General features: G+C 47.4%; 2 pseudogenes; one reads left to right on the forward strand and one right to left on the reverse strand.

Moving 5' to 3' along the window:
• Positions 1-10,480: 10,480 nt before the first annotated feature.
• Positions 10,481-22,485, reverse strand: LOC132232591 (nucleolar protein 11-like; annotated as a pseudogene).
• A 2,379-nt stretch (positions 22,486-24,864) lies between these two features.
• On the forward strand, positions 24,865-25,397 carry LOC132232354 (high mobility group protein B1-like; annotated as a pseudogene).
• Positions 25,398-25,811: the final 414 nt, after the last annotated feature.

The following is a 25,811-nucleotide window of genomic DNA, read 5'->3' on the forward strand; positions in this document are numbered from 1 at the left end:
TTATATTCTAATAATAACTATAATATGTTATATCCAATAATAATTACCTATCTAATAATATACTACTAATAAAACTGTTATTATTATATTTAATAATAATATTGTATCTAATAGTAATAGTAATAATTACAAATTCTTCAGTATTCTTCTAATAAGTTGGGCTTCTATCATTTACAACAAAAATCACTGAGACTTGCGAGATGAAAGAGCCCTTCAGAAGTGGAGACCAGCATCAACGTGATCAGTCATTGGGTGCAGGGCCTGACAATCAAATACGCTCTACCAATGACCCAGCGTTCCTTCGGACAGAAAGACAACTCTGTGGTAGGACCCGGGAAACAGGAAGAGGCGGGGCTTCTGCCTCAGCTGTGGGCGGGAGAGAAGGTGGCTTCGCAGGTTGAGAAGGTGGAGCTGGGAGCTCGGGTTCGCCAGCTTGCGGTTCCTGGCCCCCCCTACCCCGAGGGCAAAGAGAGCCTGGAAAGAGGCTGCTGAATGGTAGGTGGCGGCTTTTACACGCGAGGCTTGTACCTGCAAGGCTCGTCTTCGGAGCACCACCGGCGTTTATACGGCGGCCTGCAAGGGGTTCAGTCACGTGCACGTTAGCCGGTCTCATGACACCTTGCTCCCTCCGGGCTGTGCCCTTGGACAGGCTCCTGGTGCAGGAAGAGTGGCTGCAACGTGCCTTCCGAGGGCAGCGGCGGAGTGAGGAGCCTCCCGTTGCCCCGTTTCCGTGTCTGCCCGCCGCCGTAGCGTCCTCCCCGTGACCTCCAATGAGCTGGAACCCGAGGGTGAGAAACAGCCTCCTGCAGGGCCAAGCTGGCCAAGTGAAGCGAAAAGGGGGCTAAGGACTGAACTGGAGTCTTCCCTCAGACAGCTCCGTAGAACGGAAGTGCTGACTGCTTTTTACTCTGGCTGGAGGCCTCTACTTGGCTCTTAACAATGGAGTCACCTAAAGCGCCCACAGGGCACCGCCATGGAGGAGCGCACAGTCAAGAGACGGAGAGGATAATGCCACCGAGTTGTCTGGGCTTCTGAATCCTACTGTGTCCGGACCCCGGCCTCCTCATATATGTGGACCAATAAACGCACGGTGTTTGCTTAACTGGTTCCAGTTGCTTCTCTGTTGCTTTGCAATGGAAAGAGACCTGGCAGTTACCACCTCCAAAGTAAGACAGGCGCCAGCCATATGAAACCGCTGGGAGAATTGGCTGCGGACTCCGAGCTCATACCCTGGACCCGGGAGGAGGAGGGACTGCCAAGCTGTGGTCATCACCTGAATCAGAGGCAGGGCGGGGCCAGGAGGGCCATGTGCTGCATCCACACTGACCGTCAGGAATGGCAGCGGCACAAATCGAGGCCCAGGACAGGTACGTGTGTTTCTTTGGAGGGGAGGTGTAGTGCAGTCCCTGGTGATGGATGGGAAGGACTCAGCATGCGTCTGAGGGATCCTCATTTTCAGGGGTGCTTGGTGTGCGTGGTGAGGTTCTTGTTGAAAAGATGGTGGAAGAGAGAAGTTCAGAAAACTAGGTGGCTTTTTTTTGTTGTTTTAGAGAGAGAGTGTGGAAGGGAGGGGAGGGGGAGAGAGAGAGAGAAAGAGAGAGAGAGAGAGAGAGAGAGAGAGAGAGAGAGAGAGAGAGAAAGAGAAACATAGATGTGAGAGAGACACTGATTGGTTGCCTTCTGCACTCGCCCCGACTGGGGCCAGATCAAACCTGTAACCCAGGTATTTGCTCTTGACGGGGAATTGAACCTGTGACCCTTTGGTGGGCCAGGGCTGCTTTTTTTTTTTTTTTTTTAAACTGCCAATAACTATGCATGGTGTCACGTAGGTACTGGACTTATTGGAGAGATTACTTCCTAAGTTATATAAATGTACACCTGAAGCTATGCTCCATACTTGAAACTAATATAAAATTGAATGTCAACTGTAATTGAAAAACAAAAACGTTAAAAAAAAACAAAACAGGTTCTGTTTTCCAGTTGGTTTCTGTACGAGCAGTGGTTTCATCTGTTGAGCCCCTGCAATGTGTTAGACACTGCTTATCTGGGTTACCTGTCTTAGCGAGGGACCTGTATCCAGTGGGCATTTGGCAAGTGCCTGCTGTGCTGAACTGGCAGTGAACCGAGTGGCAGGGCCCTGTGACGCTCATTCAGGGGCTGCACGGAGGAATAATGACTCGGAGAGGGATGGGTGCTTTCTGTTCCACATAGAAATAAATCCAGCCATGCGCCCTGAAGGCGATGTTGAAAGGGCTGATTTCCGCACACATTACCGAACCTTGAGAACTTTCTGGGGGCAATTCAACATTCTGATGGCGTAGAGAGCAAGGCCCACCTGGCTACTTGGTGACGACTTCTTTATTACACTGGCTTGTCCTTCACTGTCCCTAAAATACAGAGGAACTCAACCATGTGTGTGGGTTGCGATTGAGAAAGAATCATACCTTTGCTGGGATATGCTTTTTTGCGGTGCTTAGCTGGGGCAAGATAGGACCTGGGGATTGCAATTTAACCTGTAGAAAAATCCATGTACAGGCCGGTAAAGGGGTTTGTTGTTTCTTTCTGGAAGTTGGCCTTCAAATGGGGCTATGTTTGACTTGCATGTTATTTGAAGTAAATTTGAATTAAACGTAAACATTTAAAAGTTAGAAGAGTTTATATTAAAAACTCTGATTTTGAGCTCCTCTCAAAAATCAGAACACGGGCCCACATTCTGCAAGCATGTCAAACTTGTAGCCGGTGGTGAGTTTGACATGCTTGCTAGGGCAGTGGTTCCCAACCATTTTTAGGCCGTGCTCCACCTAAGCATCTCTCAAATCCTGATGCTCCCCCTGTGACATATAATTCTTATTATTCAAAAAGTGAACCCCTGTTCACGTGGAGGAAGCCTAAAAGGTCATTAACTTGGTCTACACAAGCTTCCAGAGAACATGGCATCCATGAAAGAGAAATATAAAAGAACGAAAGGACAGTTGAAGTACTGAGGAAGAAATCACTAAGAAATTGTTAAAAGATAATAATAATATGAAGTGATATGAAAAAAATAGCAAATAAAGTTTCAAAACATATAACAGAGAACTGAAATGCATAAATATGTCACAGTATATATATTTATATGCTGTATATGAGGCCCTTAGAACCATAAGAAATGCAAAAAATTCACTGTTAATAGCTCATTCTCGAATTGCCCTTCTTAAAAATCAAATTGCCCCCGTGTGGGATGTGTGCCCCACGTTGGGAACCACTGCTGTAAGTCAAGAATCAGCCGGAGGTGAGAAGCAGCGCTCCCTGTCGACAGAGCACAGACTGCAGTTCCCACAGCCGCTGCCCCTCCTGACTGGGTTACGCCCAGGCTGTGCCTCTCATTTTTGTTACGATTGGTCTTATAGACATTGGGGTTTGGGATTCTTATTTTGGGGGTCTAAGCTGAAAGATAAGCCATTCTTGATTTTTATTACAGCTTTTAAAAAAAATTAATTAAAGAGGGAGTCATAAAGATTCAATAGTTTCTCATCCCTTTTTGGCGTTGAGGAAACTGAGTCCAAGCAGACGTTAACCACTTACCCGAGGCCACATGACAGGGCACAGCTGAGTGTCTTTCTCCTTGTGGACCACGAGTGCAGCTTCTACTGCTCCTTTTGACTTGGCCAACAGGGAACTCAGAGCCACATTTTCAGATCCGGTTTAGTAACTGACCTTCTGGCCTATGTATCTTTATCCTACTTCCCATCCTGTTCTATTCCTGCCTTTGCTTCTTATTCTAAGTTATTTTCCTCTAGTCCCAGTTTTTAATTTATATTTTATAATTTTGTATTACATATTTCTTGGAGTCTACTGTAGATTCTGTGTGGCTGCATAAATACAATGTAACGGGTTTTAGAAGTCCAAGAAGGGCCCAATTGCATGCTGGGTGAATTGTCATAGACTTAGACTGTGGCTCTGTCCTCACCACTTGCCATATTCTGCCCCCCCTCACCCCCAGCTTTTACCAACAACAGTGTATTTTGCTTTCCTGGCCCAGGCTGGTGGCTTCAGCCTAGAGCGGCTATGACGGGTCAGTCTGGTGTCAGGAGGAGGTTGGCAGGCTCTGTCCTCAGACAAGCTGCATGGGTGGATGTGGGGAAGGGGCAGCTTCGCTACCTGCCTGGCATCTGGGTCTTGGTTGCAGAAGGAATTCCAGGCTCTGCTGGCTTCTCTTCTGTCTCCTGCAGGTCCACGGATACGGCCATTGCTGCGGAGATCTGGAGAGAAAACTCCCAGCTGGCGTTTCTGTCTGGTTTGATTTTGAACATGTTCCCTCACATCCCCTCTCTCTCTCCTCACCTTACCCTTCCAGTCCATGGTTTTAAAAAAACCAAACCCCAAAAGTCAAAACAGAGGGGCCATTTTTATGTATCTTGGCTGTTTCAGGCCAGGGAAGGGAGCTCACAGTTTTTGAGCTCTTACTCTTCACAGTTAATGTGCTGTGTTCTTTGTGTGAGTGCCTGCTTGTCTTTGATTTCAGAATAACCTAGAAATGGATTGCCAGACCCTGTATGCTCTGTTCCTGGCTGATTTCTCTGACTGCGTCTCCCTGCCTTGCTTCCTCCAGATGAACTGGCCTCCCTTCACCCCAGTTCTCTCCGGTCTCTCTCCCTTTCCCCGGGCTGCTCTCTGTGCTGGGAAGGCGCATGCCTCCTGGTCTTTGCTTGGCTGGCTCCTTCACACCCCAGGTCTCAGCTGAGGTGTCCTGTGAGGCCTTCTCTGATGCTGAAGTAGACGAATCTCTTACAGAAACCTTCCTTTATAGCACTCTTCAACACTTCTAATACTTTTTTGTATGATTTTTAAATATATTTTTCATTATGCTGTAACTTCCATTGGAAGTTTCATGCATGTGGAATCGTGTGTGTCTTATGTACTGTTGTATCCCCAAGTGTCTAGCACAGTGGTTCTCAACCTTGGCTGCACATTAGAATCACCTAGGAATCTTTTTAAAATCCTGATTTCTGGGCCCCATTCTCCGGAAATTTTGTTTCTTTGTTACTAATGTTGTGGCCCCACCCATAACAAAGAAACAGAATTTCCGGAGGATGAGGCCCAGAAATCAGGATTTTAAAAAGATTCCCAGGTGATTCTAATGTGCAGCCAAGGTTGAGAACCACTGGTCTAGCATATAATAGGTGTACAATAAAAATTTGTTGAGTGAACTGATGCAATCCCATGATTTGATTGTTATTGTTGTGATTATTACTAACAGCTACTGCTTATCAGGCGCTGACTTTGTGCCAGGTGTTGAGTTGACTTAAAAAAAAAAACAAAACTAGCCCTGACTGGTTTGGCTCAGTGGATGGAGCGTCGGCCTGCGGACTGAAGGTCCCGGGTCCGATTCCGGTCAAGGGCATGTACCTTGGTTGCGGGCACATCCCTAGTAGGGGAGAGTGCAGTTGGCAGCTGATCAATGTTTCTCTCTCATCGGTGTTTCTAACTCTCTATCCCTCTCCCTTCCTCTCTGTAAAAAATCAATGAAATATATGTTTTTAAAAATCTAGCATCTTATTTAATTCCACAATGATCCTAGTGGGGTGCATTGTATTATCCCAGTTCCTCAGAAAGGGAAACTGAGGTTCACGTCTTTGCTCATGGCCACCTAATCAGTTGGTGATAGAGCTGGGATTGGAACTCGGGTTTCTAATAGCAAGGCCGTGCTCCTTCCACTCTGCCACTGGGCTCCGCTCCAGAGCAGTCCTTGTGCTGCCAGGACTTACTGCTTGGCATCTCCCAAGGCATGTGAGTCCTGTGGGGAAGAAGGGCGGAAGGGAAGGGCTTGCCGGGTGGGAAGCCCCTCTAGGTGTCAGCTAAGAAGGAAGGCTGAAGAGGAGGTGGGGTAAGGGATCTTGCTTTCCATAGCGAGGCTGACAGGATGGGCTGGCTGGGAGCTGGGCTGTGGTTGGGTTCACATCATTTTCTTAGTCTGCCTGGCCGCCATAACGAGATACCACAGGCAGCATTGATGGCGCCCACTCTGGAGGCTGGGAGTCTGAGATCAGGGCGCCAGCGTGGTCAGGTTCCAGGGAGGGCTCGCTTCCTGGCTAGCAGAGGGCCGCCTTCTCGCTGTGTCCTCAGGGTTGGGAGAGATGGACAGGGAGGGAGGAGGGCCCCACCTTTATGACCGCATTTAACCTCAATCATCTCCTTAACAACCTTTCTCTGGAAAAAATCACACTGAGGTTAGGGCTTCAGCATATGAATTTGGGGAGGGGAAGTGTTGACACAATTCAGTCCATAGCAAGTCCCCAGAGAGCTTTGGGGAGCCCAGGATTTGAGGCCAGACAAACATACCTTTAAACCCTGCCTGGCCCTGGCTGGTTTTGCCCAATTAGAACGTTGGCCTGAGGACCGAAGGGTCTCAGGTTCGATTCCCAGTCAAGGGCATGCACCTTAGGTGCAGGTTGGATCCTTGGCCCTGGTCAGGGCGTGTATGAGAGGCAACCAATTGATGTGTCTCTTTCACATCTATGTTTCTCTCTCTCCTCCCTCCCTTCCCTCTCTCTAAAAATCAATGGAAAAAATGTCCTTGGGGTGAGTATAAAAACAAATAAACCAACAAAAACCCTGCCTGGTCCTTTCCTAGTTGTGGGACCCTGCCACCATAATCTGCCTGCTTCATAATACAATTATTTTTATTTGTATTAGTTATTGTCATTATTTTTATTTTCGAGCAGGCTGAATATAGCTTTTCTCCCTCTTTTTTCCCCCTACCCTTGAGTTGTTTGGAAGTTATTTTTAAAAGTCTTTGAAATGTCCTTTCTGTATTTGGCCAAAGCAAAATGGAAATTGATGGCGTTGTCACACCGATGTCCCCCTCCCTCCGGCTGCCTGGCTGGGGGAACCACTCAGGGAAAATGTGGAGGTTTCTGTTGAGGGCGGCTGGTTTGCTATTGTGCGTACGTTTCCTGTGAGACTTGCTCAGCTCTCTTCTAAAGCAGGTTTTTTCCCCCTTGTTCCTCCTTTTTTCCTTTCCTGCCAATGTCAGGTCCTCTGTGTCTCAGCTGGATTCAGAGATTCAGGCAGCAGGCATCAGACCCCAATCTGGTGCTTCCAGCAGAAAAGCCTTTCAGTGCCTTCCTTTTGACTTAGAGTAACATCCAAATTCTTTATCATGACCATGGATCTTGTCCCTTTCTCCTTCCCTCTACTCCTCAAATGCCCCCCTCTCCCCTCCCTTAGCCCCAGCCTCAGGGCCTTTGCATGGGCTCTTCTCACTGCCTGGAACTGTGTTTCCCTTTGGTCATTGAAGTCTCCATTTATTGACATCTCTGCTCAAGTGTCACCTTCTTAAGAGCTCCTTCCCTGAACCCCAGTGGAAAATAACCCCCTTTTGCTATTCAGTCACAGTTGGGCATAACCTCAATCAGGGTTATCAGAGAAAAACTGGGGGCCCAGTTAAGTTTTAATTTTAGATAAGCATCAAATAATTTTTCTAGCATTGTATGGGACACACTTGTACTAAATGTTATTCATAGTGTAGCTGAATTTCAAATTTTAACTGAGTGTCCAGTATTTTATTTGCTAAGTCTGGCGGCTCTACCATCTAGAGCAGCGGTTCTCAACCTGTGGGCCGTGACCCCTTTGGCGGTCGAACGACCCTTTCACAGGGGTCGCCTAAGACCATGGGAAAACACATATAATTACATATTGTTTTTGTGATTAATCACTATGCTTTAATTATGTTCACTTTGTAACAATGAAATTGGGGGTCACCACAACATGAGGAACTATATTAAAGGGTCGTGGCATTAGGAAGGTTGAGAACCACTGCCCTAGAGATGTGTCGAATGAATGAATGTGAAGCGCTTAGCACAGACCCTGGCATACCGTGGCGCTAAGTGGATATCAGCTATCATCTTCATCTTCCGCCTTATCTAGTCACTTCTTGGAACTACAGTCTCCCTGCTCCCTTCCCCCTCCTTAGAGACAGGCGAGAATATGTTTTCTACCAGAGGAACATCACCTGGCTCCTTAGCAATAGCAGAAAATGTTCTCGCTGCAGCGTTGGGGCCTGACTGCAGTGGTGTTTGGCAGAGAAACGCAGTGAGTTATCACAGAGCATTCCCTCCAGCGCTGGGTCATGCAAATATTTATTGCGAGCGTTAAATAATAAATGGAACAGCCTGCCCAATGGTAAATCTGTCATGTTTGGTTTCAGCCAGGAGTTGTGATGGCTCCGGAATTGCCGCTGGTTCCACTGCCTCCGCCTGCCCTCTGGAGGGGCAAGGCAAACAGCCCAGCTCTCCAGGGCGGAATCAGCAGGCTGATTAGACACCTGGAAGCCAGAGGGGCGGCGGGGGATGCTCAGCCAGGCAGGGAAATTGGCAGGTAAGACCAGGCTGCGGCCCCGGAACCCACGCTGATGAGATGCAGGGCAGGCCTGGGCTCCTGCAGTCAACGCTGTCACCACAGTTCTCAAGGGGCACCGTCTCGTCCACGTCTTGAGTTCTCTCTCAGTATTTCCCTCAGTGCTGATGTCAGCCTCACTCGGGCTCGCAGGCCAGAGCTGGTGGCTTTTGAAAGTGGAGTCAACATTCTGCCTCCTTTTCTAGGCTGAGTGGTGGGTGATGGGAGAGGAAGGAGCCTGTGCGTCAGACACTGAGAAGCAGTAATGTTTCTGGGGCCCCTGATGTGTAGAACTCAAGCACGTGGGCTCTTGAGGTGTCAGATCTGACTTGGAATCCTGACTCTGCCCTTATAAGCTGTGTGATCTTGAGCTGTGAGGTGGGGGAATGATGGTCCCATCCACTAGGGTTGCCGTGAGGATTACTAGTAAATAAAATCATGTAGGTAAAGGGTTTAGCACAGTGTCTGAGACCTGGGGAGTGTTCATGATATGCCAGCCCTAATGGGTAATAATGGTCCAGAGAGGAAATGATCTTGCCCAGAACTACAGACAGGGCTGCTGGGGTCAACCATGAGGGTGTAGTCACATCCCGGGGTATGGGGTGAACAGGTGTTCTGGTCACAGGGTTACTGAGTGATGGAAATAAGGCTTCAACCTGGGATTTGATGGTTTTCAAGATAATGCTTTCTTCTACCCCTCTCTCCTGTAGGATGGTGGGAAGTGTGGCCCCTATGCCTGACCCCAGTCCTCATGGTCTGGGATTGGTGGTGTGCACACAGTGGTGAGGGGTAGAGTTGGAACCTAGCTAGTGTCAGGCTGTGCGGAGTAATGACACCTCAGAGGATGTGCTTGGCTTCGAATCACTGAGAACCCAAGTGGAAGTGGCTTATACAGTCATGGCAGCCATTGTTTTACAGAGGGTGGCCTTGTGGTTAGTTCCTTCAGTGGCTTAGTTCTGTAATGGTGAATCCAGTTTCTTTCCATCTGTCTGCTCTTTTTGTCATTTGTAGCAGGTGGCGCCTTAGATCCCTCAGCCACCCTGACACTGTGGCTTAGACCTTTGGTTCTCAAAGTGGGATCCCCAGACCAGCATCATCAGCATCACCTGGGAACTTCAATTACATTCTTGGACCCCACCCTAGACCTACTGAATCAGAAACTCTGGGGTAGGGCCCACATTCTGTCTTTTCATTTTTAAGTGTCACAAATAAGTTTACTTAAAATTAGCTAGTTACATATTTTTTAAAAAGTTTCAGAATCTCTGTCTGCCAGCATCCTTAAACTAGAATAGGTTGGCATGGAACCTGCAGTCCAACTGAAGGGCATCAAGTGATCATCTGGGTACTTGCTGACGCATTTCTCTTGTCACCAAGACAGTCACGAACAAAATACACCTCTTGCCTGGGTGAGTGGGAAGAATCCCCTTTTACAAGAGCTCCTTAAAGCATCTATGAAGGAGAGCTGGTAATATCAGAAGAGTTCCAGCACTTCTGCAACTGAATATAATTCCCCACTCTTCTCTTCTTGACTTAATTTCTGTGGCTCATGAAGACTTATTTCAGTCTTGTTGAGCTCGGGACCAAATGCATATCTGAGGTTTCACAAACTTGTGAAGTCTGAACAGTGGCCTTTTTGCTTCTGGCAGCATTCAAATTAGCATCTGGAAGGAAGCATAGCCAGTCCACCATCTGGTTCAGGGTTGGAGGGTGTATTCCAGGATTCATGGCAGCATTTTCACTTCACTTCAAATAAAGGAGCTACGATACTGGAGAAGCAGACGCTATGCTGTGCTGGGATGTCTTTCACATCGGGTGGGAGAAACATGTCGCTCATTGCAGTTAGTGGAGCTGCTCTGTTTCGTATTGCAGGGCAGGAGGTGGTCTCCTCTGTTGTGTCCTGAGGCTTTTCATTGAATTATTTAAAAAAAAATATTCTTACTGATTTCAGAGAGGAAGGGAGAAAGAAATAGAGACATCAATGATGAGAGAGAGTCATTGATCAGATGCCTTTTGCATGCCCCACACTGGGGACCGGGCCCACAACCTGGGCATGTGCCCTTGGTCAGAATTGAATCCGGGCCCCTTCAGTCCACAGGCCAACGCTCTATCCACTGAGCCAAACCGGCGAGAGCTGGACCCCTGTTTCTTGAAGACTGCCATCACCAGTGCTCGAGAACATCTTGAAGCAAGCACAGGTGATGGCTTCAGCAATGTCAGAGACTGCTGTAGACAGAGCAGTAACATCTATACATGGGTCTCTTCTAGGCGACCTCCACTGAGCCAGGGCACAAGCTGTGAGGAAGCACGTGAGTTTGGATAAATGATCGGAGAGTTCTAGGGGAAAATGATGGTTCTGTTTCCCATCTTCCCAGAAGTCCTAGTACTGTGTCCCCAATAATCATAGGAAAGTCAGGTGTCTGCTTAATAGCCAAAATTTTGAGTAGTTCTACTTCTGTGTGTTTTTCTAAATCTTTCTTTATGGTTTTAAAAGTTGTTTGGATGCTGGAGCCTCTGGCTGGATACTTGCTTCAGTTTTTCTTCCCCTTAAAATTCTCTCTGATGGCTCTGAGTTCTGGGGTCCAAGTCCATACCCCCGTGAGGTTTCCCATTTTACACACTAACGCACAGCCTGAGTGCATGGACCGTGCCTATGCTTGCATTTTCCAAGCGCATCTGCTGGTGATGGCACTTCACACTTGTTTGGAGTCAACAGTTAGAAATTTTCCATGTAGCATAAACAGATGTCCCCCGTAATACCAGAGCTGACTGCTGGTCCCTTGTGGTAATTCTTTTGAAACATGTGGTGTTCGAAATTCTGTGTTCCATATGGAGAGGCATTCCTTAGAAGCTGGTAGTGGTGATCCCAGGACCGCTACACGGTCTTGGTCCCAGATGCCGAGCGCAAAATCATTTTTTTTATTTATTTATTTTTTTTATTTTTATTTTTTTATTGCTTAAAGTATTACAAAGGGTATTACATATGTATCCATTTTATCCCCCCGCCCTAGACAGTCCCCTAGCCTCCCCTATCACCCAGTGTCTTATGTCCATTGGTTATGCTTATATGCATGCATACAAGTCCTTTAGTTGATCTCTTACCCCACTACCTCCTGCCCCCCAACCCTCCCCGGCCTTCCCGCTGCAGTTTGACAATCTGTTTGAGGCAGCTCTGCCTCTGTATCTATTATTGTTCAAAAGTTTATAATGGTCTCTATTGTCCATGAATGAGTGAGATCATGTGGTATTTTTCCTTTATTTTATTTTATTTTTTTTTTGAAATTTCTTTTTTTTTTTTTTTTTTATTGCTTAAAGTATTACAAAGGGTATTACATATGTATCCATTTTATCCCCCCGCCCTAGACAGTCCCCTAGCCTCCCCTATCCCCCAGTGTCTTATGTCCATTGGTTATGCTTATATGCATGCATACAAGTCCTTTAGTTGATCCTTACCCCCCTACCTCCTGCCCCCCAACCCTCCCCGGCCTTCCCGCTGCAGCTCGACAATCTGTTTGAGGCAGCTCTGCCTCTGTATCTATTATTGTTCAAAAGTTTATAATGGTCTCTATTGTCCACGAATGAGTGAGATCATGTGGTATTTTTCCTTTATTGACTGGCTTATTTCACTTAGCATAATGCTCTCCAGTTCCATCCATGAAGTTGCAAATGGTAAGAGTTCCTTCCTTTTTACAGCAGCATAGTATTCCATCGTGTAGGTGTACCACAGTTTTCTAATCCATTCATCTACTGATGGGCACTTAGGCTGTTTCCAGATCTTAGCTATGGTGAATTGTGCTGCTATGAACATAGGGGTGCATATATCCTTTCTGATTGGTGTTTCTGGTTTCTTGGGATATATTCCTAGAAGTGGGATCACAGGGTCAAATGGGAGTTCCATTTTCAGTTTTTTAAGGAAACTCCATACTGTCTTCCATAGTGGCTGCACCAGTCTGCATTCCCACCAGCAGTGCACAAGTGTTCCTTTTTCTCCACAACCTCTCCAGCACTTGTCGTTTGTTGATTTGTTGATGATAGCCAGTCTGACAGGTGTGAGATGGTACCTCATTGCTGTTTTGATTTGCATCTCTCGGATGATTAGTGACTTTGAGCATGTTTTCATATGTCTCTTGGCTTTCTGAATGTCCTCTTTTGAAAGGTGTCTATTTAGGTCCTTTGCCCATTTTTTGATTGGATTGTTTATCTTCCTTTTGTTAAGTTGTATGAGTTCCCTATAAATTTTGGAGATTAGGCCCTTATCAGATATGTCATTGGCAAATATGTTTTCCCACACAGTGGGTTTTCTCGTTGTTTTGTTGATGGTTTCTTTTGCTGTGCAGAAGCTTTTTATTTTGATGTAGTCCCATTTGTTCATTTTTTCTTTAGTTTCAAGTGCCCTAGGAGCTGTATCAGTGAAGAAATTGCTTCGGCATATGTCTGAAATTTTCTTGCCTTTGGATTCTTCTAGAATTTTTATGGTATCCTGTCGTACATTTAAGTCCTTTATCCATTTTGAGTTTATTTTTGTATATGGTGTAAGTTGGTGGTCTAGTTTCATTTTCTTGCATATATCTGTCCAATTTTCCCAACACCATTTATTGAAGAGACTATCTTGGCTCCATTGTATGTTCTTGCCTCCTTTGTCAAATATTAATTGAGCATATTGGTTCGGGCCGGCAAAATCATTTTGAGCCTTCCCAGATACTACTGTCTTGAGCAACAGTGATCTCACTCCCCTCTGATTTTGATGATTTTTCTGGGTCACTCGAATAGATTGGTATCAAGGTTTCATATATGCATCCATCAGAGCTTAATGACGTCGAAGAGGTGAATTTCGGACACACAGATGCAGTAAAACTCTGTTAACAGATCTTCTTGTTTAAGTCAGAGTGTGTATTTGCTTAAGCCACTTGAGTTAAACATTTGTACATAAAGTAATTTCCATGTTTTCCAGTAATAAAGATTAAAACAGGATGCCTAGGCACCATGAAAAACCATGTCCACTTAATCATTGCTTCCTCAGGATAACAGTTTCAGTTTTCTGCTGGGGCTCTGCAAGCAAGGCCTCTAACCCACACACGGCCCCTTCCCTGGATGGCACCAAGGGCCCATCCTTCGTGTTGAATGTGTCTATGTACCTCACCTGACAGCGTAGCTTTAAATACTTAATCCAGGTTTTCATCTTCATTATTCCATAATCTCAAAACCTTGTTGTCCTGAACAACAGTATACTCTTTGGTTTAGAAGTTGTACACAGCTGGGCGTGTATCATTTGACCTTGTTTTACTGACCAGCTAGCTGCCCAAGGGTTTCTGCTCAGAAACCTAGCAACATTAAGATAACACACACTATTCACAGAGTCAATTTCTGACTATAAAAGCAATTAAATTTACAACTAAAATGATAGTCTTCAACACATTTTCTACATTAACAAAAAGACAAATACTGTATGATTCCACTTAAGACAGAGCAGAATGGTGGCTTCCAGGGGCTGGGGGTGTGGGGAGGCCCTGTTCAGTAGGTGCAAAGTTTCAGTTCTGCCAATGCAAGGAGCTCTGGAGATGGATGGTGGTGATGGCTGCCCAACACGGTGACTGTACTTAGTATCCCGAACTGTAACCCTTAAAAAGACGGTTAAAATAGTAAATGTTATGTTATGTGTATCCTACACCAATTACAAATATAAGAACTTTAAAAAAATAGTTAAAATGAAAACATAAACAATAGTACGTTTGAAAATGGATTCCATTGTGCCTTTGAACAGGGTCCTGGGAAATTAAGTAAGCCGAGCTGGGATCACGCCCGTGCACATCCTCCACTGTGCTCCTATGCAGGGCTTGCAAAATGTAACTCCATTCGGCAGCCCAGGTGAAAACCAAGTGTCATCAGAAGAGTCAAAGCAAGCAAACAGCATAGGGGACTGTTGGCACCCTGTCCCCAAAACTCCAGAGGTGATTGATTATCTAGCTTCTTAAAGAAACAGGAAACTATATTCAGCAGCCCACGAAAAGAATTCCCCTCTACCCCACCACCAGAAGTGAAGCTGCCTAAAAGTTGTGCCTTCAGCTTTGGGCTTGGGCGTGTACATTTCCCGGGACTGCACTCTAGGGTTTACAGCACGAAGTTGGCAACAGATGATTCTTAATCGAGATTCCCATTAAGATACCAAGAAAACGAAAAACCCAACAAAACCCCACAAAGCTTTTCCCCGAGGGAAGAAGTGTGTGGACACAGGGATAAACCAGTCCCCGCCACGTCAGCTCTCCTCTCTCTCCCAAGCAGTCTCCCTTCAGACCCTTCAGTGGGCAGCTGAACTGACAGAGATCCCAGGAGGGATCTTGGCAAGTCTGTCTCCGAGGTCCGAAGCAGAAGCACAGGTTTCCTTTTCTTTCTGAGTCTGGCCCACGTGCACTTAGACGCTCTGTGCCTGCAATTCGGAAATATGCCTCTCTCTCCAGGAAAGCAACCAAGTCACATTCCAGACCTCATTCAGGGAGCTGAGAAGCCACATTGGCTTTCCAAATAGCCCGCTCGCTGCTCACCCCTCTTTTTCTGAGGCTGCGAGAAACCCCAGGCCCCTACTCTGCCCTCAGCAATGGGAAGACAGCAGTGGGGTACTCCTGTCCCATCGCCCTCACCTCTGAGAGGACGAGTGTCCTGCTGCTGTCCTTGACTGAAAGCTGGGCTGTTCTGTCGCTCTGCTCCATGCGTAGAAGTCTGTCAGGCCCAACATCCGAGGGGATTGCAGACGACGTGAATTCCTCCTCCAGGGCTGCCTGCTGTCTGGGCAAACCTGTGGACCACCTCACTCCCTCCTGCAGGCTTCCTGCTTTGTCTCTCCACGATCTGTATTTGAATACGGCCTCCATATAATTCCGGTGGACACTAGACCAGGGATTTTTACCTGTGAGCAGCCAGATAGTAAATGTTTTAGCCTTGTAGCCATTCCTTCTCTGTAGCAGCTACTGAACTCTGCTGTTCAGTGTGGAAGCAGCCACAGGTAATACGTAAATGAAGGGGAGAGATTTGAAATTCATATAATGTCAAATGTCAGGAAACACTATTATTATACTTTTGATCTTTCTAACCACTTAAAACATGTAAGAGCCATTTTCTTGGGCCGCACAAAAGCAGGCGGTGGTCCGGGTTTAGCCAGCACTATGGTTGGCCAATCCTGGCTAAGACTGACAAGATTCATCCTTGTAACTGGGAAGGACCCAGCTTCCCTGGCAACAGAAAGAGCCCCAGTTCCTTAAAAAATTGAGATCTAGTTTACAAAGACGAAGGGGCACGTTGCTGTTGTATGTCACCTGCAGCGTTTGTTACAGCAAGCTCCCAACTTCTGGTCAGCAGAACCATTCTTGCCAAGAATCAACTTACTCAGTGTCTTGCTTTTAGAGTCTAGAGACTGTTTTATTTCTTAGGCAGCTTTTTCATCTTTCCACTGAAGACAGTCTTCATTGTCCTGGAAAATCTTGACATAATCCATTCTGATACCCGAAACTCCAGCTATTAATCCCTGGTGGCATCAGAGCCTGGGAAGGTAACGGTACATGCGTCCAGGACAGTCTTTCAAGCTCCTGCACTTCCTTTGTGAGCCTCTGAGATGGAGTTCCCTACTGCTGTTTTGTAGACCGGGCAACTGAGCAATGGAGTATCAAAAAGGTTAGAGACACAGTGTCTAGAGCTACAGTGCAGCTTCCCAGTTCTGTGATTTTTCTGCCAGTTCTCTGGGCTACTCCCTGGAGGGTTGACAATTCAGTGGTCTGGCTGTTAATTTGAGACCCAGCTCTAGCCCTCTGTAAATAAGATGATAGTTAGAAAAAGGGAATTCTTTGTTGTTTTCATCTCTCTGGAGAATAGAGAGTTGAAGTCTCTGCAGTTTGACATGAGCCAAATTGAATTGTTTCCTCCCAGAATCCACATGTTGAAGCCCTAACCCCTAGTGTGAGGGTATTTGGAGATGGGAGTGATTAGGTTTAAATGAGGTCATGAAGGTGGGCCCTATGGTGGGATTAGTGCCCTTATAACAGACCTCTGGTCTCTCTGCCATGTGTGGACTGCCGGCCTTCAGGGTCTCTGTTGTTTATGCCCCCCCCCCCCCCCCCACTCTATGGTACTTTGTTGTGGCAGCACAAGATGACTAAGAGCATGGGGCCTGGGCCTGGCCTGTCAGGAATATCAGATTGCTCAGAATGAAGGATGAAAGGTGAAAGCTTAAAAGCTTCTCAGTTTGGTGCTCTCCACCCATTATCACTGTCAGTACCTTTAGTTCAGAATGTGGGTACACCTTGTGTGGAATTGAGAGGATTGGAATTCATAGAAGCTATAGTAAAAATAGCATCATAGATCATCACTGTCTTTTTAGAATTTGCTGTAATTATTGCTGAAGCTACAGGAAACCATGGTTTAAGCCAGCCGTGGGCAAACTATGGCCCGCAGGCCGGATCCGGCCAGTTTGAAATGAATAAAACTAAAAAAAAAAGGCCGTACCCTTTTATGTAATGATGTTTACTTTGAATTTTTATTAGTTCACACAAACACTCCATCCATGCTTTTGTTCCGGCCCTCCGGTCCAGTTTAAGAACCCATTGTGGCCCTCGAGTCAAAAAGTTTGCCCACCCCTGGTTTAAGCAAATAGGGGGTATTTTCCACCCATAGCAAGACATCTGGAAAAAGTGGTGGTGTTGGCGTTGTTTTTGTGGCCCTGGTTAGCATCCCTGAAATTCACCAGGCCTCCGTCTCAGGCTCATCTCATGCTGCCTGGTATGGCTCTAGCCTCATCTGACAAGGTCTAAAGGCAGGTCTGGGGGGTGATGGGCATGTGGGAATTCAGACAGTTTCTCCTTGTATTAGTTTTCCAAATCACTCCAAAATGTAGCAGCTTAAAACAACAAACATTTATTCTCTGTGGCCAGGAATTCAGGTGTCCCTCAGCTGTGTGGTTCTGGATCAGGATGTCTCCTGAGGTTTCAGTCAGGATGTTGGCCAGGGCTGCAGTCATCTGAAGGCTTGACTGGGGCTTGGGGACCTGCTCCAAGGTGGGTCCCACACACGCCATCAAGTTGGTGGTGTCAGCTGGGGCCTCTTCTCCATATGGGACTCTCTACAGGGCTGCTTTAGTGTCCTCACAGCCTGTCAGCATGGTCCCCAGAGGGTGTGATCCGAGAGCACAGGAGGAAGCCACAGTGCCTCTCATGCTCTGATCCTGGAAGTCACACATTTTCACTTCTGCTGTGCCCTGTTCATTACAGATGAGTCACTACGTTTAGTTCACATTCTAGAAGAAGGGAATGAGGCTCCACAGTTTGATGGAAGGAGTATCGAAGAATTTGTGCACAAATTTTAAAATCACTGCACTCTTTATCAATCCCCCCCCCCCTTTTTAGTCAGAGAATAAGATCTTTTCCAGAGGGCTCCATCCCTTACATCTCATTGGCTAGTCCTGGCTCATATCTTCCCCCAAACCAAGGCACTGAGCCAACTTTCCTGAGGTCAGAAACCTTGAACAGAACTGGGGTTCTGCTAGTAAGAAGAACTGGGGTGGGGAGGATGGGCTTTGGATGGCTATTGACAATGTCTGCTACAGTACTTTACATATTTGATCTTTAGTTCTCTTAACAACCTTATAAAAGTATGTTTGTTACCTATAATTTGCAAATACGGAAACTATGGTTCAGGGAAGTAATTCCCCTGAGGTCATACAGCAAATCGGGTGGGAGGACCAGGCCCATCTAGCTCCAAAGCCACACCCTCTCCACTGTCCCATCATAACGGTGGCTCTATTGGGAGGTGGGTGGATTTCAATGCCCAGGGGACACTCGGCAATATTTTGAGGTATTTTTGGTTGTCACAACTGAGTGGAGTGGGGAGAGTCCAGGGTTGCCCCTGAACATCCTGTGATGCATAGGACAGCTCCACAACAGAGAATTATTTGACCCAAAATTTCAACAGTGTTAAGGTGTTAAGGTTGAGAGTCCCTATATTAGAACAAGTACTTGGAGGGAAGGGATCATGTTATCTCAGTCACTTCTGAATCCTCTGTGCTGAGCTTGGTCCTGACACATTGTAAGTGTCCACATTGTGAGACTCAATGAATGCTGACTGAGTAGATGAGCAAACTTGTCACACGGAATTCCGGAATCCAGGAGGCATAGGCTTGGAGAAGTGCAGGATCGTGGCGGGTAGGGAGTAGCATTCCCTTCCCAATGGACTCCTCCAAGCCCCCAGCTTCCTTCCGTCTCCGGAGAACTGGTGGGGACATTGGTCCAACACAGCCTATGTTCCCCACTTGCCAAAGGGGGCTGACTGATGGATGGTGGTCAAGGTTGGTCACCTGTTTATCTCTGAGATCCTGGAAATAAAGGGACCAAATAAAGAAACACTTCTCTGAATCTACCCATTTTTAAATGGACTAACCACCCAGGAGGAAACTGTAATTTATTTCTTCCCACCCTTCCCTTCTTGCTCTCTCTCTGTAGGCAGTTGCTGGTGCTTCAGGGCAAAGATAATGAAATTTCCTTCTTGTGTCAAACTCCTTTTCCCAGGAGTCAGAGCCCCAGCATCAGCCAGGGTGGAAGACCTGGGTTCTGGGAGCCTGAGTCGGAGGCGCAGGGTATGCACACAAGTTCAGCTTCCTGGAACAGGCTGGGCTGGCAGTGATTGATAATTACCTTGCCACTGACATTTCATTGCCCGCCAGCTCTTCATTGGATGTTCCTGTATCATGTCAGGATATGAGAAAAAGCAATAGTCTGTAATGGATAGGCAAGACTAGTTTTTTTCTAGACGTCAGTTTTTACAGTAAAGATAGAGCTTGAAATTACTCTAAATATGTCTCTGGTTTGGCACCACCAGCAGCATGTGTATCATATCCTCACAAAACTCAGAGATTATTGTGTCCGTTTTGCAGTTGAAATGGGCTCAGAGAGGTTAAGTGGCTTGACCAAGATTCCATAGACAATTAGTGGGATAGCAGGGATTTGAACCTAGGATAGTCTGTTCACTGCCCACAGCCTACAGCCCTGCAGTCTCCAAGTTTCCAGGGCTGTCAGGCTCTCAAGCCGTGCTCTGGTGGTGAGTTGGACCCCTCCTCCAAAGTCTTGGCTACTGCTAGAGATGGAACGTTTGTGCACTGCCCTCTCTGCCCTCCCAATTCATATGTTGAAATCTTTTTTTTTTAAAATATATTTTATTGATTTTTTACAGAGAGGAAGGGAGAGAGATAGAGAGTTAGAAACATCGATGAGAGAGAAACATCCATCAGCTGCCTCCTGCACATCTCCTACTGGGGATATGCCCGCAACCCAGGTACATGCCCCCGACCGGAATCGAACCCGGGACCCTTCAGTCCGCAGGCCGACGCTCTATCCACTGAGCCAAACCCGTTTCGTAGTTGAAATCTTTTTTTTAAAAAATATATTTTTATTGATTTTTTACAGAGAGGAAGGGAGAGAGATAGAGAGTTAGAAACATCCATGAGAGAGAAACATCGACCAGCTGCCTCCCGCATGGCCCCTACTGGGGATCCAGCCTGCAATCAAGGAACATGCCCTCCACCGGAATCGAACCTGGGATTTTTCAGTCCACGGCCCGAGGCTCTATCCACTGAGCAAACCGGTCAGGGCCATATGTTGAAATCTTAACTCCCATTGTGATGGTATCTGTGGGTGCGGCCGTTGGGATTAGGTCATGAGGGTGGAATTGTTTTAAACCATGTCAAAGCACAGAATTCTCAGAACAACGCTAACTGAAGATCCGTAATACATCCTGGTGGTGAGGAGATTGTCACAGCTAGCTCCTGAGTTACCTCCATTCTCAACCTTTGACCCTCCCATCTTCATATGAGCAGAGGACTGCTCTCACAGGACCCAAGTGCTGGTGTTTGCTCAAAGAGAAAGGAAATTTAAGACTGAGGGCTAGTCTGGAAGCCATAGCCACGTTCTGAGAAAGGTTAAGCAAATTGTTGAGTTACATAATGTGATGGAGGCGTTAGCTGATGCCATGTTGGTAAGCCTGCTGCAATTTATGTCTATCAAATCAACACATTGTGTACCTTAAACCTACACAATGTTTTATGTCAATTCTATCTCAATTACAAAAATTACCTTTGACCAGGGCAGCAATTTTCAGCCTTTTTCATCTCATGGTACACATAACCTAATTACTAAAATTCTGTGACACACCCAAAAAAATATTTTTGGCCGTTCTGACAGAAAAGAGGTATAATTTTGATTCATTCACACTGGATGTTGTTGTGTTGGCTCTTGTCATTTTTTCATGTGACAGTGCCCCTGACCAAATAGTCAGGTATTGCATGTTTTAACAATTCTTGTGGCATACCGGTTGAGAATCGCTGGACTGGGTTGGGGGGGGTGGGGCGAGGGAAGTTAAATAAGATGACGTTGAAGGCAAGTTTGGAGTTCCACTAAGAAACGTATGTCTCCCAGAGACATAGACTCCCTTGCCTGGCAAATCTCTGTCAGCTCAGTAAAAACCGTCACAGCTTCGTGGCTGCAAAGCTGACTTTTGTTTCCATGTGAACCGCTCTTAGAAAGGTCCGATGCAGATCCGGAAGATCAGGGGGACAGGTCAAATAACTTACTTTCTTGAAACAGGCTACCAAACACAAAACATATGAGGGACAGTAGACATATATTTTCACATCGGTCTCCTCAGCCCTGCTTTCTCATCGGTGCCCTTTCCTTGGCCTCTTCTCTTGGACCTGTGAGGGCTCTTCTCAGGCTTGTTATGGGAGGTGTGGGTGGAAGAGAGAGCTGGCCTGTGGCTCCTCACGGCCCCATCACAGCCACTTTCCTGTGTTCTGGGACACCTGAAATCTGGTGGCTGTCACGTGGCCAGCTGTCAGGGAAGCTCAGCCGTGCTCTGCTGAGGGTCTGATTTGTGGAACAGACTGAAATCAGACAGAGCCTGTGGGGCCCCAGTGGGTGGGGCTCTGGCTCCCTGTGCTGCTGGCAGTGCCATGTGGCTGTCCTGGAGGTGCTGAGGGGTGTGGCCTCCACCTGGATAGTGTCTGAGGGAAGAGCTGGCAGAGAGCTGGGAGGCTGTCGGGCTGATAGTTGGGGACAGAAGCAGGTTCAGAGAGTGCTGGGGAGGCGTGGCCAGCTACTCCCAGGGCTCTTGGCAACTATGTCAGAAGGCTATTTCCAGACCGCCTCTGTCTGGTCCCTCCTCCTCTTCCCTCATTATCCCCTCACTGCATCTCTGTGGCCTGAGACTTTCCCACCAGCCTAATGTAAGGCCGTGGTGTAGACCAAAAGCTAGGTTGGCTCTGTGTACAATGAAAAGCAGCTTGTCTGAGCCTGCTCAGGCTCCATCACAGAATACCACCGTCTGGGTGGTTTAAGCAGCAGACATTGATTACTCACAGTTCTGGAGGCTGGAAGTCCAAGACCAGGTTGCCAGCTAACTTCATTTCTGGTGAGAACTCTCTTCCTGGCTTGCAGATGGCCATCTTTTTATTGTGCCCTCACATGGCTGAGAGATCTCTCTCTTTCCATCTTCTTATCAGGTCATCAATCCCATCATGAGGCCCCATCCTAGAGGCCCATTTAACCCTAATCTCCAAACACCATTACATTGGGGATTAGGACATTAACATGAATTTTGGGGAGGAGGTACATTCAGTCCATGACACTGAACTCCTCCCTGTCCCGTGTATACGGAGCTGCCAGTCTTGCCTGGAGGCCTAATGTCTTGATAAGATATGAGGGGAACTTTCCATAATATTCACCCAAAAAGAATGGGCTCTGCAGAGATCATTCTATCCAGGCCCAAGACCTCAGGCTGTTGAAACCAGAGGCCAAGGTCAGGGAGGGAGTCAGGAGTCTGCAAGGCAATCGGGAGGGGCCGGAACCCAATGGAGCCTTGAGGAATGAATGAGGGGGCTTGGAGGCAGAGGGAGGGGCATTGTGGGCAGGAAGTGCCCAGGTAAAGGCCTGGAGTGGCAGTCAGGATGGAGGTGTAGAAGCTGGTTTGCATGAACATATAGTGTCAAACAGAGACCCACCGTGCAGGGACAAGCGTTGGATGCTTTCCCGTACCAGGCTTGTTCTTCCTGCAGAGCACAGTGATGTCCACTCACCTGTTCTCCATCCTGGCGGGCCTTGGGTGTGGTCAGGAGCAGAGGAATGCGAGCCAGAGGCCAGGGGTTCAATCCTGGCTCTGACTCCTTTCCAGCCATGTGACCTGGGGGCAAAACACTGAGTTATCAGAGCCTCAGATTCCTCCCTAGTAAAATGGGGGAAAGGCCTCCTGTGCTCTCCTGAGGGCCTTAGGTGATGATGGATGAGGAAGTGCCTGGTGATCAGTAAAGACATTCAGCCATATCTTCTGAGCATCTATTATGTGTCCCAAAACCAGTTGCTGGGGCCCACAGAGGAGTCTTGGGTGGGTGGCGGATGAATGGGCTGGTGGGCTCATGGCTGGAGCCTCAGGCCTCCACGGCCACTCGCCTGCCCTGGCTCAGCCAAGTCACTCGGGTCCATTTGCCATTCTGGGGCACCTGCTGATCCTCGCATGATTGTAGCTCTTTTGTGGGTGCTGTTTCCTCTCTGTGGAGGCCATGGTGGCTTTGATGGGTCCAGCCATCCTCAGACTGTCCCACTGGCATGGGAGAGTGAGGCTTATTACTGTCAGTCCAACAAGTGTGTCTGTTCATCCCATCCACCCACCCATCCATCCTAAGCCTTAAGGAATTTCAGCTTTGGAAAGGACTCCCTTTATTTATTATTTTTTTAAAAATTGATTTCAGAGAGGAAGGGAGACGGAGAGAGAGATAGAAACATCCATGATGAGAGAATCATGGATCGGCTGCCTCCTGCACGTCCCCCACTGGGGATTGAGCCTGCAACCCAGGCATGTGCCCTTGACCGGAATCGAACCTGGGACCTTTCAGTCTGCAGGCCGTCGCTCTATCCATTGAGCCAAACCAGCGAGGGGAGGACTCGCTTTTTTTGTAAGCAGAGACTGAGCCTGAAAAGGGGAACATTTCTCGGCATCAATGACAGGTCCTGTGCCAGGGATTCAGGACTGGGTCGGATTTGTCTCTGTCCCCATGGATGAGGCATGATATGACTTCTCCCGAACCTCCTGAACTCCAGAGCTGTCTTCCCCATCTCCACTGGTATCCCAGCCCAGGCCACCACTAGCAGAAAGGTTAACCATGGCACTGCCACTGGAGTCCGAGAGAGGGCCCCCTTCTGCCCTCCACTGACCATGGGCTTCAGCTCCCAGCCAGCCGGAGGGTGAGCAGCTCCAACACAGGCTAGGGCCTGCATTCTGGGTCCACTCTTGCTACCGACTCTCCTAGGCTGTGCTCTTTGAAAGCCACCCAGAGATGGAGATTCGCCTGCAAGAAGTTGACTGGATGGGGGAGCTACATCCATAAAGGAGTGAGAGAGGCAGAATTAGGTGAAGGAAACAGTCGGACTATGATGAGGTGGTAGCTGAGGTTTCAGCTAACCCCACTGGGAGCTCTGAAGCTGGGAAAGACCTTCCATTTCGCGTCCATCACTAACAGGTAATCATGTGTGGACTGCTCCCTGGGGGCGTGATCTTGGGTGAGGCAGCTCCCTTTGGCTGAGGGAGATTTCTGGGGGGACTCAGTGGTGAGCCATAAGGAGTCAACGCCCTTAGCTGTGGGGGGGTGGTCTGTGCAGCACCATGAGGTGGCCACCACATCCACTGTCCTTCAAGGTCACCGTCTGCAATGTAGAATGAACTAGTGATGGGTCCCTGGACCCTGTGTGCCCAGGACTCTCCCTTCTCCTACAACCAACCCTCTCCGTGGCTGTGGCTGTGGCTGCTCGTCTTTCATGTTGATTCCCTGGCCAGAGTTGACTCGCTCAGTGAAGGGCAGCTCACTGGGGCCGGCCCACTGTCATGCCTGTCTTGATGGCCATGGGTGAATGGCCAGTTATAGGCACCTGCACTAACCTGGTGCAAATAATTTTCCCAGGTGGTGAGGATGTTTCTGTGTGGCACAGACTGTGTTAATCAGCACTTCCCTGAGGATGGGTGGCCTCTATGGGAATCTTGGGAACTTTGGAGCCTGGGCAGAAGGTCAGCTGCGGTGGGAGAGGTGGATCTGGTGTGCAGAGGGGAAGAGATGGAAGACAGGGACCCATGAGCCTGGTGATCTCCAGGGCCCTGGTTTCAGCTGTTCCTAAAGCTCACCCTCTTCCCTGCCTTTCCCATTTTAATAAATCCCCGTTTTTGTTTAAGTCACTTTGAATCAGGTTCACCCTTTTGTCAATTTTATAAATTTCCAACTTCACAAACCCCTCTAGGCCGGCTTTAGAGGTCACAGCTGGGGAGCCTAAGGGCTATGTCCAGCCTTCAACTATATTTTGTTGGGTTGGTATGTTGTTTAAAAAAAAAAATCTAGTTTCAGTAATACATTGAGCTCCATAAAGACAATACTGGGCACTGTAGCTGGAGGGGCACTGGGCTACTGAGGAAAGATAATTAAATATGGGCAAAGGCGATCCTAAGAAGGTGAGAGGCAAAATATCATCATATGCTCTTTTTGCGTGTGCAAACTTGCCAGGAGGAGCCCAAGAAGAAGCACCCAGATGCTTCTGCCAACTTCTCAGAGTTTTCTAACAAGTGCTCAGAGAGGTGGAGGACCGTGTCTGCTAAGGAGAGGAAAATTTGAAGACGTGGCAAAGGCAGACAAGGCCCGTTATGAAAGAGAATTGAAAAGTTATATCCCACCTAAAGGGGAGCAAAAAAGAAGTTCAAGGGTCCCAAAGAGGCTTCCTTCAGCCTTTTTCTTGTTTTGTTCTGAGTATGGTCCAAAAATCAAAGGACAGCATCCTGGCGGGTCCATTGGTGATGCTGCCAAGAAGCTGGGCGAGATGTGGAGTCACTGCTGCCGACGACAAGCAGCCAGATGAGAAGGTGGCTGAGCTGAAGGAGAATGTGAAAAGGAGATTGCTGCCCACTAAGCTAAAGGGAAGCCTGAGGCAGCAAAGAAGGGGGTCGTCAAGGCTAAACAAACAAACAAACAAACAAACAAAAACAAAAAACAAGGCTAGAAGAAGAAGAAAGAGGAGGAAGATGAGAAGATGATGATGTATAAGTTGATTCTGGTGCAGTTTTTTCCCCCCTTGTCCATAAAGCATTTAATCCCACTGTATACAACTCATTCCTTTTAAAGAAAAAAATTGAACTATAATGCTGTGTAAGATTTGTTTTTAAATTGCACCATGTCTTTTTTTTTTGTATAGTTACCATACTACTGAATGTGTCTTTGGATAGCCCTGTCCTGGTGGTATTTTCAGTAGCCACTACCCTTGCCTGGTACAGGTTGGGGGTTGTAAATTGGCATGGAAATTTAAAGCAGGTTCTTGCTGGTGCCCAGCACAAATTCGTTATATATGGGGATAGTATTTTCTCATTTTCAGTTGTCTCTGATG

This window comes from Myotis daubentonii, chromosome 4, assembly GCF_963259705.1.
Source record: "Myotis daubentonii chromosome 4, mMyoDau2.1, whole genome shotgun sequence".
Lineage (NCBI taxonomy): Eukaryota > Metazoa > Chordata > Mammalia > Chiroptera > Vespertilionidae > Myotis > Myotis daubentonii.